Below are 16210 nucleotides of genomic sequence, written 5' to 3'. Positions count from 1 at the left end.
CAACTACAACTGACTCTCTTTTTAATTGACAGGAAGACTGCACTATGACTTCCACGTTTATTCTTGTGAGCTCCTTATTAATGCAAAAATAATAGCTGTTATTAATGCAGAATCACAGCCAGCATTAATATTTAAGATGTAAGAATGAAGGAGGTTAAATACGTGTTTATATTAGTTTTAAACAAAGAGCTTTGCAAAACAGTTAAGGCAAGTAATGATGACCATATTCACAGAGAGTGTATGCGGTGTGAAATACCTGCTATGTTCTGGGGTTTAAATACATATTCTTAGTGGGATAAAGGTCTTTGATTAGTCTCCTGCCTTGTCATGCCATTGTCTCTCTGAATTGCTACTGCTTCTTGCGAAAGAGAATACAGATTAAGATTCTAAACAAAATATGTAATATACTATGATATTAGCACTGATTTCTTTTTTGTTTATTCAGTCTGTAAAGCTCTTTTATATGATAGATCATAAGGTAAAAGCATTCTTTTGTGCCCTCTAGCTGCTGGTTGCACAAATGAAAGAAAGAGGGAGAAAACAACCCTGTGATTATTAAATTCTCCTCATCTTTAGGGTTAAGTACCCTGGCTAATAAAGATCTCTCATGAGGATAAAGTTTCTTTCTTGGCAATGTCACATCCATTTAAGTAAAAATCATTTGGATGCTTTCAGGGATTCAAGCTGTTACCTTTACATAAAGCATCTACACCAATTCTTTGTATTGTTTTTATCCTTTGAGAAAGCCTGACATTGCATTTCTTCATTAAGCACACCTCCCACTGAGGGTAGCCTGTGGGATTGGGCCCTTTTGTGCTATAGAAATCTCTCCTTATTTCACAAGAAGGAAAAAAATCTTATACGTTCATGTAAAAATGCAAGAACTATTTCATATCGTTAAACACGCTATTTCAGACTGCGACAATTCAGCCTGATCTTGTACTGAGCAATCATTAAGTCCTTTGATTTCAGACTCATTTTTGTTAGCATCACATTTGCTGCCGATCTTTGTACCCTCATATTGCAAACTGTTTCATTCTCTTTGCGAGGTTATTCTACTAATACATTTCTTAGGCCAAATAATTAAGTTTCTGTATTGTTTCAGATTATAAATCGTTACTGGATTTTAAAAAAATTGTTCTCTGAACATTCTCATCACCCAACACCTATTGCATATGTTTAAAGTCTTTGAAAAATATTATGGGCCAAAACACCACTGGTCTTCTCTCTGGATTTCATTTGGGTATGTGCAAATTTGGGTTTGTGCAGGCATAATTCATAGCAAAAAAGGTTCTAGTTTAGACAGTAGGAAGAACTTAGTAACTTGTAGGCACAGTTAAGCACTGGCATGGATTGCCAAGGGAGGTGTAGAGTCTCTGCTGCTGGAGGTTTTCGAGAAGAGGTTGCACAAACACGTGTCGGGAACAGTTCAAGTATTGGATCCTGCCTTGAGGCAGGTATGCAGTATAGATGATCTCTCTGAGTCCTTTTCAGCTAGGTATTTTTATGATTCAGTGCTCCTGCACTTTGCAGGTGAAACTACGTGAATGCTTGAATTGCACTGCCATGGGTAGAACTGTTCCTTCCCCTAAAGGCTGTGCCTATGTTTTGGAGACAGTGAATGATACTGATGCCCATTCCCTCCCACTCCGTGGAAGAGAAGGAGGTTTATCAGCCTCCAGGCGGTCTGTCAGCAGGCTGTTCTCATCAGCCATAAGTTTAGCGTACCTCTTCACCCCTGCTCATGATCTATTTAGGTGGGCATTTTCCTTCTCGGAGTTGAACCTTACATAATACAAAATGAAGCAGTCTTTGCTGAATTTTATGTAATATAACAACATTCAAACCACATCCGAATCTTATTCACATCTCAGAAATGACAAGGGGAAAGCCCTTTCTCTTGGCATCAAACATTAGATGCTATTTTTTTTGTTACATTCTTGCTATTTCATCAAAGTTGGGATTGTAGGGGAATACCTGTGATCCGTCTTTGTCCCTGTGATACATACGCATCTTTTCTATCCCAGTCTACAGACTGAATAACAGTAGGAAAGGACCATGTGAGATAAAGAAGAGGAGCATAACTTCTGAAGAAGCTGTTTTGCTCTGCTTTGGATTTTCCCAATATCATCAATTCTTTGTTTTGAATATATATTTTTTTCTGTTAAGGGAAGAAGTATATTCCAAGCCAGTCTTGTATTACAGCTTCTTTACCTTTGTCTGCCTAACTCAGCTGGTATTTAATTGGTCAGCAATAGGAGGGAAGTCTCCTTTGAGGTAATGAATATTGACTGTTTATGTTGAAATGTCACTGTGAAAACAAAGCCCAGCACCAAAGAGGCGGAACTCAGTGTGAGAGTTTCAGACACAAAGGAGACACCAGCAAAGCACAGGCATTGAAAAGCAAAGCAGCTGAAATTCAAAGAAAAGATGAAACAGAAATGGTCTACATGTGTGGGAATTTTAAGCTGTCAGTTGACAGGTGAAAAAGTCATTATTCCACCTGTTAGAACTAAGTGTAATTGCTTGTTTTTCCTAAAATAACACAGAGGTCGTGACTCATAAATTTTTTAATTGAAAATTCATTTAAACTTATTTGCAAATACTTTACTTTTTCTTTCAAGGTAAGTGGATTAAACTCATTAGCCAATTTCTGTACCTCAGACATGCGAGAAAGAAGGTACATCATTTTCCGTGTTGTATCGGGTATTAGATAATGAAATCTTGTATTCAGCCACCTTTCTTTCATAAAGCAACTTGAATAGCAACTTTAGAGTTTGACATGCAAGTTTATCATCATGCATAGCACTCATTGATTTAGAATGAATAAAGGCTGTTCTCCAGCAAACAATCTTAGCATCAATCCACTGCATGATGTATGGCCTAGAAGTTTTCGCTGTTGCATAAAAGCCGTTCTTTGTTTCCAGTTGCGTAACAAGGAACTACAGTGCTTGTATGAGGTTCTGATATATTTTAAGGCATTTCTTATCTAGATGGCATGGAGAAGCCAACCAGCAGATTTCTGGGCTCCGTAATTGAGTTTTGATTCTTGAACCCACTGTTCTTTCACCTCTGTCATTTTTTTGTGGTGACTTCTAGGGAACTCTGCTGAATAGTTTTTGCAAAGTTGACCCTCTGCTATGGAGTATAACCTCTAGTTGTTCCATTTTGTTCATCTGAGTCCTTCAGTATTAAGATTTGATACACAATGAATTTTTTATTTTTAATGTAATTAAAAATTTGTTGTTTTGGGTAAAATTTACTATGATGTAGTTTAATTTATGTAGTATCTTCTGCCTAAGGATCTTAATGGATTTCAGTCAGGGACTGGGCTCATTGTATTTAGTCGTAGATATTGTTTTTAAAAACAATCAATCTTCTTTTTAGATCCCCTCCTATTTGATTTTATATTCTATATTAGTAAATTCCACTAAGCATCTTCCGGAAAGCCAGAGTAAATAAGGAAAAGCTCTTTTATAAGTCAGTGTGTCTAAACCAAAATATATTGCAAACACATTCTGCTTTTTCTGTGAAAAAACTGCCCAAAACCTCAAATCGGACCATCTCAATATACCATCATATTAAAAATAATAGTATTTTTTCAAGCAGACAGGAAGATTGTGTGAATGGTGCAAATATTCCTTTGAAAATCTGAGTCTTTATTTTCAAATCTCCATTTTACTTTTGGCACTTAAAATATTCATGTGGTGTTTTTAAAATGTTCCCTGAATCAGACGAGTGTTTGAATCCAGTAGGCTTTTGTTTTTTATTTTCTCTTGGTGAATCATTGAACAATTTCTGCATTAGCTTCAATCTGGGCCCATTCACACAATGTGTCCATCTGAGACATCCTGCAAACCGTGGGCTGCTTTAAATAGAAGAGGATCACCAGGACCTGGACTGTAAACAAAACGTTATTAAATGAACTAAACGCATAATAAACATCTGCAAAGAGGCAAGCTAAATTTCGTTACCACTACCGTTTCTATACAGTCAGCAAAGGCTTTGAAAGTTAATGCTTTCCATGGCTAGTCAGACTTCTCAACGAGAGGGCTGCCATCTCCCACAAAAATTATGATGAGCAGGCAGTACAGGTAGGCCTGCTTTCAGTCAGCCAAGGTAATATGAGTGCATATTTGGTACTTGGGTAGGGTTTGGGTTTTGTTTGGTTTTTTTTTCCCCAGAAGCTTCCAATGGCTTAAGGGAACTTTCTGTACGTCTGAAGAGCAAGCTGCTCTCCACTTGCACTGAAAAACAGCCCTCGCATTACTTGAACCTCCTAATTGGCTCTCTTGTGCATTAAAAATATATAAGTATATACGTTGGGAATAATCCAACTTAGTGGCAAATATAAAGTATTTTTACCCCCTGAAATGCTGTAGCTAAACATACAAATCGGCTACTTTTGCATTAATTCTCCAGCTTGGAGCAATGAATGGGCTATGCTAGCATCCTATATCCTCCCTTTGCTGTTTATTCCTTCTCTTTTTTTAAAACATATTCTTACAAGTTTACTGTCTTCTTTTTTAAAATATTTGAACTTTTCATGATCAAGGTCCTCAAAATGCTGACCTCTCCAGCAAAGGTTTATTTCGTATCTTGTTGGGTCGTTCCAAAATACTTAGATTTAGACTTACATTACTTTGTTTTGATTGTGTATCTCTACACAAATAGAAGATAACATCTTTAGTCACAATTCCGTGTTATGCTTGAACTCTAACCTGTGACATTCACCTAGCTCGATCTAACAAGCTTTGTGCTCCCTGTCTAGATGAAGAGTGATACTTCTTCATTAGCAAGATCAGTTTCACCTTTAAAAACCCTTTGCTTCCCGTTTGCATTAAGCCAGATTGAGATGTCTTGGGTCATGATGACATTTCGGGAGTATTCAGAAGCAAAAGAGGAAGTCATTACATCTGCAGTTCACCTGCAAAGAAGATGTCATTAAAAGAGGAAGCAAAATGAACCCCTGTCAACTTGTTAGGGCCCAAAAGGTAATTCTGCCATCATATATGGAGCAGAATATACTACAGAATCCTATTATTACTGACACCAGATAACTTGCTGGTGTAAAAGGCTCTCTTTTCCAGAAAAGTTCAGGTGAGACTAAATTTATTAATGTGTCAGTCTGAGGAGACGTGATGTCATTTCTGTTGTCTGCAGGGATGAAAACTGGAGTGTCCTTGCTCCTGTCAACACACTATCAACTTAATTTCTTTTACTGTGCACCTCATTGCCATCTGTGGAGGGGAGAGCAAGGGATGAGGGTGAAGTGTCAGGGGAGATGCCTTTTTAAAAAGAACTACTAATATTTGACATTTATCATTTTAACCTGCCTTCTTCCAAAACACAAATTTATTGCATCAACATTTCTGGTGAATGGTTGGCCTGATCCTGCCAGAATCCAACTCATATGGGTTGAAGCTTTACCTGATCGTGTAGATTTACAGAATCAGGATTTTGTTCTTTTCTAATATTCCTCAATTCAGAAAATATACAGATTATTTTCTTTTGTACTTGATATAAAATCTAGCAACTGCATTCCACTCCAGTGTAATTGGAAAGATAGTTGAAATTTGCAGACTATAAAGGTACGTGATACAGTTATGCAGAAATACTGATAGAATCACATCTTGTGTTACTAATTTAGAGTGGGTAAAAGACTGAGTCATGTACATTATTTCCAATAATGTGGCTTTGGTTTTTTTGAAACTAGGACTGGTATCTTCTTGAAAGATCCTGGTTGTAGAAACAAGGTAAAATGTTTGTCTGTTTTTAACAAATAGATGAATCACTTTTCAGTTATATTGCATAAGAATACTTTCAACCTGAAGCGTTTTCTCTACCTTCTGTATCTGGAGATACAGAACAGCTGAAGAAACTAATCTGAACATTTTTAATGAAGATGGTATTATTAAAAGGGAACATTTTCCAGGTGAAAAACATTTTATCTTGCCCACTGAATGCAATCTAGAGTTTTTGTATGAACATTGTAGTGACAGGAAATATTTTCTTTCAGTTCCAAGGTGTCACATGCTGATTCTATGCAACCCATTTCAATATGGGTATTATAACAACTCATCTGATACTGATCTTAATGGATTTTTGAACTGCTAACATTTCAGATTTGAACTGCATGTACTTCAACTGATGATCTGAGCATTCCACAAATACCAGAACTAGCATGTTTACTGCCCTGCATTTGATTGATATCTCCTAATGAAGAAAGCACCTGGAAAAATGATAAAGGAAAGTTACTAATTGGTTTAACTTAGGTCAACCACTTCATATTTTATAAATGAGGAAACTTTTAAGGAATTGCTGGTAGAAGCCATCTGCTAACTAAATAAAAATGAATGATAATCATCAGGTTCCACATGCCATTTACAGAAAGTATCATCAGAAAAAAAAAAAAATACAGCTGCTTGCTTCGAAGTAAGAGCAATGTAGGAACTCCAATTCAAAGCCCTAATAATCGTCTATGTAATGTAAAGTGTTAATCAGTTTGGTATACACAAACCTGTCAGCAGTTTTGGATCCCTTCACTATATATCAGAGAGGCTACTTGTGGTCACTTTTCTGAGCTGCCAGTAGAATTTACAATAGCAAATTACGATTTATTATTCCTTCCAGGACATCTGATGTTTCTGTTCCCAATTCTGCTTCCGTCCTCGTCACCTTTTTTCCAGCTAAGACTGTATCAGGCTGGGAAATGTCCAGGATGTGTGTATTTCTCTTGTATTGTGCATATTTTTGCAAGTCATTAAACCTTTGTTTCTTGTCTTTTCTAACCTTCTTAGTAACCTGTCTAAACAACTCTCAAAGGGAAATGAATCAATCAGGAAAGAGACAGCCTTAGCACCAAAGCAAAAAAACACAGAAATAGAAATAAAATTAAAAAGGGGAAAAGCTTCCACTTCAGGAATGCAAGTACAACTTTGGGCCTCGCCCCTTTAAAGACATACCCTATGTTTTAACTTATTTCTACTGCCTATGCAATTCTATTGAATCTGAAAGGCTACTCGTGCATAAAATTAAGCACATTGAAGACTATGGGAATACTTCAAGCTACATTTTAATATGAAGAATGCTACATAAGCACAATAGTATGAAATTCTTCTTAGTTCATAAGTGAAAAATAAAGACCTGCAGAAAATCTATATGCTGTTTTGTACAAGTGAATGCCAGAAACCACATCTTTCTATAAGGGGCCATACAGTTTACCACGTTGGCAGGCAGTCCTGAGAAAATTAAATTTCTTTCACCATAAAGACAGACTTTCTTCCTGTGTTAGAAGTACTTTGCTTGGTTGTATTGCATGCAGAAGGCATAATTTACTCTGGACCATTTAGAACAACTCAGTTTAAGCAATACTGGGCGTTTTGTCAGGGTGACAAAGGGGAATTACGTTGCACCCATATACGGTAGACAATGCATGGACAACATGTAATATTCTCTGTGGGTAAAGTTCACTTCTTGGCAGAAAGCCAACAAAAGGCTCATGCACCACTTAAGTCCCACTTAAACCCTATTTTGAAGGCTTAATAGTACATAGGCCATGTTCTGGCCTCTTGCCCAGGAGTGAATTTTACCATGTTAGCATCCCCTCTCTCTGCATGTGAAGAGGGCAAAAGGGCAAAGCTTTTGTGCTGGGCAGTGAACTGATTTCTGGAAAAAAACACCGGTCTCCTGTATTCTAAAGAAAGCAACAAATCCATAGAACAACATCTATCCTGGTTTACGGCTAATCCACCTTTGCTGACGTAGCGAGAGGTTACATTGTGCCAATAGTTCTGTCCTACAGAGCCGGGAATCTACCTAACGATTGACACATAGCTGGTATTGAAATTTCTCTCTGTGGCTGTCCTGCACTGTTGAAGATCTTCAGCTGTCCTTCTGCAAGCTTGGATTAATTTTACCTCTGTGGTGACCATTAAGAAAATTAGAAAATTTTATCTCCGTCATTTCAAGGATTTCTGAGATTGCTGTGCTTGTCTAGCCTGTAATCTAGGGGGGAAATGATAATGTTTGCTTATAACTCCATGCCTGTAAAGGTGTTTTCCATTTCAAGAGCTCTCTATACTCGACAGTGTCCAAACGACTATTCTACTGTCTCTGAATAGGATGAGATGACCTATTGCAACAACACGCTACATGAATCATTTTCTCTGTTTTCCATGTTAATTCATGTTTAAACGTACAGTGTAACAAAGTGTATTACATGATTCCTAGAAAATATTCATGATTATCATTAGCTCACAGTGCTTTGTATTTTGACCTCATATATTGTAGAGTTCTCTGCAAGACTGGGGCCTAAAGATACTATTTACTTGCAGGCAGTTATAAACACAACCCCCAAAGTACAAGACTTCATGTTAAAGATGAACATGGTCAGTCTGTCTCACAGCTTAGGCTTTGTGTATGTTGTTCCTTTTAATTAATGAAAAGTCAACATGCAGAAGTATTATGAGATCTGGCTTTCTGTGAATGGATTCCAACCCATACTGATTAAGTAGACTGGAAATCTTATTTCCCAATCAGATTTTTAAAAAATGCATTTCCTTTCTAATTAGCAAGCAGAACATGGAACACAGTAAGCATACAGTTCCCTTTAATAATTATTTTATCTTTATTTTTAAAACAGAATACTTTAATGATTCACTTAGAATATCCCTTAGAGATCATTTAAAAGACAGAAGCTTATGCCCATTAAAAACAGAACTCCTCTCTGAAAACTGACTTTGTGTCACCAAAATACTTGCGAGGTTCTAAAAATATTTTGACACATTTTACTTTTCAATCGTTATAAAAGGATTTTTGGTACATATTCTCATTGTGTCTTCATTTCCAGAATTGTTTTTAATTAAAAAAAAGGACTGTTTTGTTACAATGGATGATTTCAACGCACAAAATATCCTATTGTGCTTGCTATCAAAACAAACAGGTGCACACAGCAGCATGCACGGTATGCAGTGCAATTGAGCAAACAGTTTATGTAAAGATTTAAGCTCATCTGAACAATGTGAGTTCAAGTGATATGAATTGAAGCCAAGTATTCTGGATGAAGGGCTCAGTTCTGAGGGGCTCTGGGTGGAGCCCAGAACCTGTTGATCTTTGTAGGAATTGTGGGCACTTTATACCATATAAGAGATGACAGTCTCTGTCAGGATTAGTTTCTCAGTTTGAAATACCTATGAATTTTTATCAATAGGAGAGCTACTTTTCTACTGAAACACCATGCTCCCTCCTGCCCACATATGAAAAAATCTTTCTGTTCAGATGTTTGCACAGGTTTCATAAGATAGGAATACATGGAAACGAAAATCTGCCAGAAGTCAAAGAAAAGATGACTAGAAGTTTCAGGATGTCTCGAGTGCCTACGTGGTTGGCCTTTATGGATGACACAATTAATTTTTTTTTTATTCCTGGATAGCCAAGGGTACCCAGTATGAAATTTTCATGGAGAAAACACACTTTACAGCAATTGCATGCCTTTCCTTCACACAGTCTCAGAGTTGTGAGGGTAGGGAAAACAAGGGGACAGTGATATAGTAAAATTCTCCTCACTAAAAGGCAAAGCAACCTGTCCTTTACTGACAGGGCGTTGTGTGGCCGTCTATGAATATTTCATTAATGCTGGGCTGGGGCCACTGATTCAGTTCAGACTCCCAATTAGCACTCTGCACCTAACTGTCTGTTGTTATCTCTTTTTACTCTGCTGTGATGTCTTCATTTATCTCAAGTGGATGGTTCCTTTATGTCTCACCCTTCCTACCCTTCTGCTCCCTTTCATGATACTTTGATGCCTGTAAGTTCTTATGTCCTCATCCTGCAATGGAAGGAGCTGCTTGCCAGGAGTCCCTGGGAACTCTCTGGGGAAGGAGTTCACCGTCTTTGTCTCACCGTCCCATGAACATCCTAATCATAATAGCAGTAAACATTTTCCTAACCTGGCCTGTGATGTTACTTCTTTTACTGGCCAAATACCCTGATTTCTCAAATGGCTGAGAAATCCCTCCATCAGCTATCCCTTTATATCTCCTTTATATAAACAGTCACTACATACTGTTCTGGCTCCAATCTAGATTGTAATCTTTTCTAGATAAACTAGGACTTTTACTTGATCTGAAGAGTGCCATGCACGTCTGTAGCACAATTTCTATTAATAACATAAGTTCATTCTGGTCACATGCAGCCCAGAAGATCCCGGACACAGCAAAAGATGACTCTCTCAGGGTCTGGAGATGCGGAATGCCCCAAAAGGAGTTGTGGTGTATGGTGATACTAAGCAGCTTCACATATTTTTGAACTGAAATTGTTTGAAACTCTGAACTAGGCTGAATTATTTTGTTCTAAAAATATTTGAATCCCTGCAACTCAGGACTGATTTAGCAAGTACAAACTCTTCCACCTTGAAGTGGAGTTGGAGAGTGGAAGGAAAGAAGTACTTTCCACGGTGAAACTCCTAAGTAGACAGTATCATTTTTGCCAATTGACAGTTACAGTTTGGTGATCCCAAACTTCTACATGTGAAAATGCTTGACCATCAAAACATAATTATTGACTCTAAGAAGGAGAAAACATGTTTGCTTCTGATAGGCAGGTGACTAATTATTTGTTAGCCTCTAATTCTGGATGATAATTATAAAATTTTGACTACACATACAGGGACAAGTACAGTTTTTGGGAACAGGAAATGGTTCAGTTTTGTTTCTACTTTCATTAATTTCTACTTCTATCATCTGAGAAAATCTTATATTGTAAAATATATGTTTATATTTATTTAGACATTATCACATAAAATATATGTTTATATTTATTTAGACACTATCGCATGTACATGCATGTTGTGTGTGAAGGGTCTTTATTTATCTACCATCTTGATATAGAATGTAACGAATCCCTATAAGAGGGTAAAGTGAAGAAAAGTTTTTTCCTTGGAGAGCTGTATTGAGAGTTGTAAGCTTTATTAGATAAATTTAGTCTCATAGACATTTTGTGAATAATTCTCAATGGGCTAGTTCCTTCTGGGTCCTTGCTTTTATTTCCAGTAGTCGAAGTATTAATAGGGTTAAAGGTGCTGGCATGGTGAATTTATGGTCGACATCTCACAGTCCGTTAAAGCAAGATCACTAATGGGTGACCTTGAGGTTCGACCGTTCCAGACTCAGGAAGATCAAGTCTCAGACCCCTCCTGCAAGTGCTCTGACCTCTCCATTCTTCCCCTCTATGGCCTAACCTTTAACTCACTGATCTTTGACCAAATTATTAAGCAAACACCTGCTTAGGTCTCTGACCAAAGACTGTAGACTAGGAGAGCTACCATAATTTCATGTGAATTAGCTTTAATAATAACAACACTAGCCTAAGGAGAAAATCAGAGGGTAGGTTTACAGTAAATAATCATGCTGCTACAGAGCACATACAGAACGGACCCTTCAACAGCTCTTACCTACAGTAAATCAATGCTAATCTATTTGACTGTGATAATAACGGCTCGTCAGCAGATATAGTTTCTTTATTTGACCTGACTAGAACAATGACTAGGTAAAATTTATTTCCTATTACTAAAGCAAGACAAAGACTAAAATTAATCCTTTGATGCCAGGGATTTCCCGTTGGTAATAATGCACAAACTGCATTAGTGTTCAATGTAGTTGCTAAGAGTAACTGGAACAGAAAAAAAGGCTGAAAAATATCTGATGATGTCAAATATTAAGCCTGCGTAATGTTATCTGAATTACAAATGGGAAGAATGGTCTGAATTTCCCCAGATTTCCTTGGATTGCCTGTTCCTCTTTCAGCTCTTGCGGTGTGATTTTATAAATCTGCATCATCTGAGATTAACTCAAACCTGAGTAGTTCTAGCATATGGATTCTTCCTAACTAAATTGACTGTGAATTTTTTTAAGACTTTAATCACAAAAAGTAGTGGAATCTGAATTATTAGATAATAATAGCAGACCCGTAACAGACCAGCATAATTTACTAAATAGAGATTTTTCAGTTTAAGTGAACACAATTATGAACACATGCTTACTCATAGCTGACTTTATACGCTAGCTAACAACGTATGCATGCAGTAACCTTGTGTCTGTTCATGGAGGCAATCTGCATGGGCAAGCTAGGCTTTTCCAAACGTAAGTGTAATGGTCCTATGCAAAGTCCATCTTTTATTGAGATCTTTAAAGAGAATTATGAAGACAGTTTATTGTTGTAGGAGATGGATTTAACTTTCAGTGCTGCTATAGGAGAGGAAAATGAGATGAATTGGATGAGGTTTCGTTACAATATTAAGAGCAATTGAAGTGAGGCTGCTTGGAGTTAGTGGATGCTGTCTGAGAAAAACCTTTGAAAGATGTACAACTACAAATATATGAATCAGTTACGTGTCACCCATTGTGAAAGTCAAGTAGTTTTAGTACCGACCTAAAGCCCACTAGAGTTAGAGGTTTTTTACTGACTGCCAGGGCGTTGTATCAGATCTGTCTTTTCCCATGTATGCAGAATGACTACTGAAAAATTCCCCCCCCGCCCCCCCGTTAATTTTGGATATGCATTTACATGGTTTTTAACCCTATGAAGAAGAAATACAAATATCACTGATCTAAATAATACTTTCAAAATTAAATGGTAACTGTGTTTATTTTCTGTTCACTTGAATGCCTCTCTCTACATTACTCTGTGTTCTTTTGATCTGTTTTCCAGGATATTGGTTGTCCTTCCTAAAGATTTATGGTTATATTTTCATTACTAGAATAAAATCTAGCTAACAATATTGTGAATGAAATTAAAGGCAACTTAATATAAACCCATCTGCTGCCTGTAAAACAGTATTAAATTGTTTGATCAATACACACTGTTTCCTGTGTACAATGTTATTCAGATTGACTGTCCAAGTTTAAACTGATTTACATAGATTATTATTTTCCATTCCCTGACTAGATTAGTTGTAAGATTAAACCTGGTACTATTGGCTAGATAATGTCATAGAGTACGTGCACATATATACTCGAAAACATACGTACTTTGCTTATATATAGGTATTTACGCCCAGAGAGGCCTACAGAAGCTTTACAGGAGGTCCAGAAAAATGTCAGTCAGGTAACTCGAGTCTGTTGCATAAAATCTGTACTGGCTGGTACTATGTCCTTAAGCAAAATTGGTGGCTTCTCTTCTGGAGAAAAGAAATGGAATTACTTATGGTGAGGTACTGGTTTGAGAGAGGAGGTAAGTTAAAAGATAATCAATATTCAGTAAAAAGTTACAAAGCAAGGACTGTAAAGAGTAAATGGATTTTAAAATGATGTTTATTTGAATGCTCTCACTTTACACAGCCATTAATTAGTGAAACACAAGACCAGATGATTACAGCACAACAGGGATGTTTAGTTAAACACATTGCCTACCTCTTTTCCTATCTGTCGGTATACAAGGTCAAATTTTGCCCAGTTTTACACAAATGCAGCATCACCGAACTCATTTGCTGCCCTCAGTCATACCAGGCAATTCCACAGATGATGAATTTTTCCATTTCATGAAAAAATACACATAGTTGAGAGCCTGACTGAAAGTCCATCAGAATCAGTGGAAGTCTTTCCTTTGGCTACAGTGAGCTTTGAATAAAACCTTATATGGTTGTGAAATATCCATAAGATATTTGGCCACACATCAATCTGTACTATGATATACTGTATATTTGCATTTTATTAATATAAAACTAGTTCACTTCACATTTTTGCTGTACGTTTAGCAGAAAATTATGTTAGCAGTGCTTAAGATGGGTCAGATTTGGATAGTAGGTATGTTGGAAGTTATAGAAATATGAGAAAAATACTAGTCCGTAAAGCTTTCAAATATTTCAATATTTTTTCCATAAGTGATAGAAACCCCTCTTTGTTTACAAACAAAAGGGAGAATGTATCAATATAAAAATTAAATAAGTCATGTTAATATATGGGTTTATTACTCATTTTTAATGTAGATATGGGTAAGTTTTACTGGCATGTACTTTCAGTGCTTTGTTGCTTATATCCTCCTGATCCATAAAGTAGTTACATTTATAAAACCAGAAGATTTGTGTGTGGGTGTTGGGGGATGTGTTAAAGTAAGGTTTTCTTACAATAAGAAAGGAAAATAAAAATGTTTTTGCCTTTGTTCATACCTGCTCCTAGTGGTTAAAGGTTGCATTCTTTTAACTATAAGATTGGAAAACATTTTAAATATAACATCATAAAACAAGGAAATATAACGTGATTTTATTTGAAGAACAAACTAATTTTGTGTTTATTGATAATCCAAGCAGATAATTGTTTTAAAATATCACTGCAGGTAATGTCAAAAGGAAAGTAGGTGCTCTGGCATATGTAAGATTGGAAAAAGAGGGTATTCCTGAAAGAGGAATGCACATCATTCAAAGGCATCAATAAATAAAGCTCTTTTTCATATGTAAATGGGAAGTTCTAAAGTAAAGAAGGTATTGTTTTATAAATAGTGAGATAATATTCTTGAAAAAGGTTACCAGTGATTACATAAGTTATCTCTTCCATAAAGAAATTTAGAGCTCATAGTTGCTCTTTCATTAAAAAGGCTTTTCATCTAGTCTCATGCAGAAAGCCAAGCTCTGCATTTTAATTAGAGATAATAAATAATCATATCACTTAGGAAACTGAAACTATTAAAGTCTTTCTGTGACACTGTATAGCTATAGATCTCTCTAAATATATAGGTATACACATTCAGCTTTTGATTCACAGATCACATTAAAGGAGATAACATAATACTTATATAAATATGAACAATATTCAGGGCCTTTTGACAAAGGGCAAAATACCTTTATATGCTTGCAGCAGAATAAAGCATCTTAAAATCTGACCAGCCTGGCCAAAATATTAAGTGGCCTCAGTATAAATGCAAATAAAGACAATAACACCACCCCACCACCACCCTCCGAAAAAATATTATTAAACTAAGGAAATATCAGGTGACTGGATTTTAATGGGGAATATGTTCCCCTTGATGTTAGCAAACTTTGGATGAAGCTCTGCCAGAGCAAGAGTATGGTATTGGTTTTAACGCAGCTACATCAGCTCTAAAGGAAACATTGGGAGCGTCTCTCTCATTCAAGCTTCTAAGCGCAAATTCCTCTTTTTTCATTATCACACGTAGGGGCATCTTCTCTGCGTGAAATTAGTGCACCAGAGTCAAGGGCAGAAAAAACGCAGAGACAGACTTCCCCAACTTATACACCCCACAGGGACCAGCTGACGTTGAGAAAGCAGAGAAGTGAGCCATTAAAGTACGGTTTGGGATTGACACTGACCTAGGCCTGCCATCCGGCATTGTCCTGCCATCTGCACAGACGTGAACTTTGCCTCTAAAATTTGGCTTCTCAATTAACATGTCCAGCTGGGGGGAGAATTCCGTCATTTGCCTAATATCATTATTGCCACTGCTCTGACATATTAATATTAAAAATATATGTGAACAGATCAAGGATTTGCCTAAGCACTTCTCTTTTTATTTCACATAATAGGCAGGAGGTGAAAGAAGACACAATATAATTTGAAAAGCATAACCCTGATTAGGCAGTGATTGGTACACAGCTAGAGCTTACATTTAAAAACATTTTCATTATTAGCAGTGCCTGTCAAATACAATTCTTTTTTTTTTTTTTCCTGTTGTGCAAGTAGATGTAAGGTCATGTGATGTTTTCAGGTTTCAGTAAACAGAAAATGAGTTATACCTTCCCAAGGTATTTGCAGAATAGACATATTAAGATGGTATTTTTGCCAGCGGACATTCTTTTTTAATTGGTGATTTTGTGAAAGCTAGACGCAGGCTTCAGTTGCATTCTTATGGTATAGTGAAATCAGTGACTTCTCTGGGAACTGGATTAGGCCTTAGGATAATGAATACACAATGCAGCTCCTCCTAAGTTCAAAGATGGTTTAAATGGATAACTAATAATAACTTTATATTTATTTCCAGTCCCCACTGGAGAAAATCACATGTTTTCCATCGCCTCTCCAACATTATGCTGTATGCAACATTGTGCTGCCTTCAAAAAATGCTTCTAACATGAATAAGTCACCTTGAAAACATCCGTATTCTGCCTGCCTCCGAGTCCTGGGTTGTTTTCAGCCTTGAGTCCATAAATGTGCATGTACTTGCTTACTTTTTATACCTCAGAGTAATCACATTGAACTCT

The sequence above is a fragment of the Ciconia boyciana genome, chromosome 8, assembly GCF_034638445.1.
Source record: "Ciconia boyciana chromosome 8, ASM3463844v1, whole genome shotgun sequence".
NCBI classification, from domain to species: domain Eukaryota; kingdom Metazoa; phylum Chordata; class Aves; order Ciconiiformes; family Ciconiidae; genus Ciconia; species Ciconia boyciana.
Note: the sequence above shows the minus strand (reverse complement) of the source record.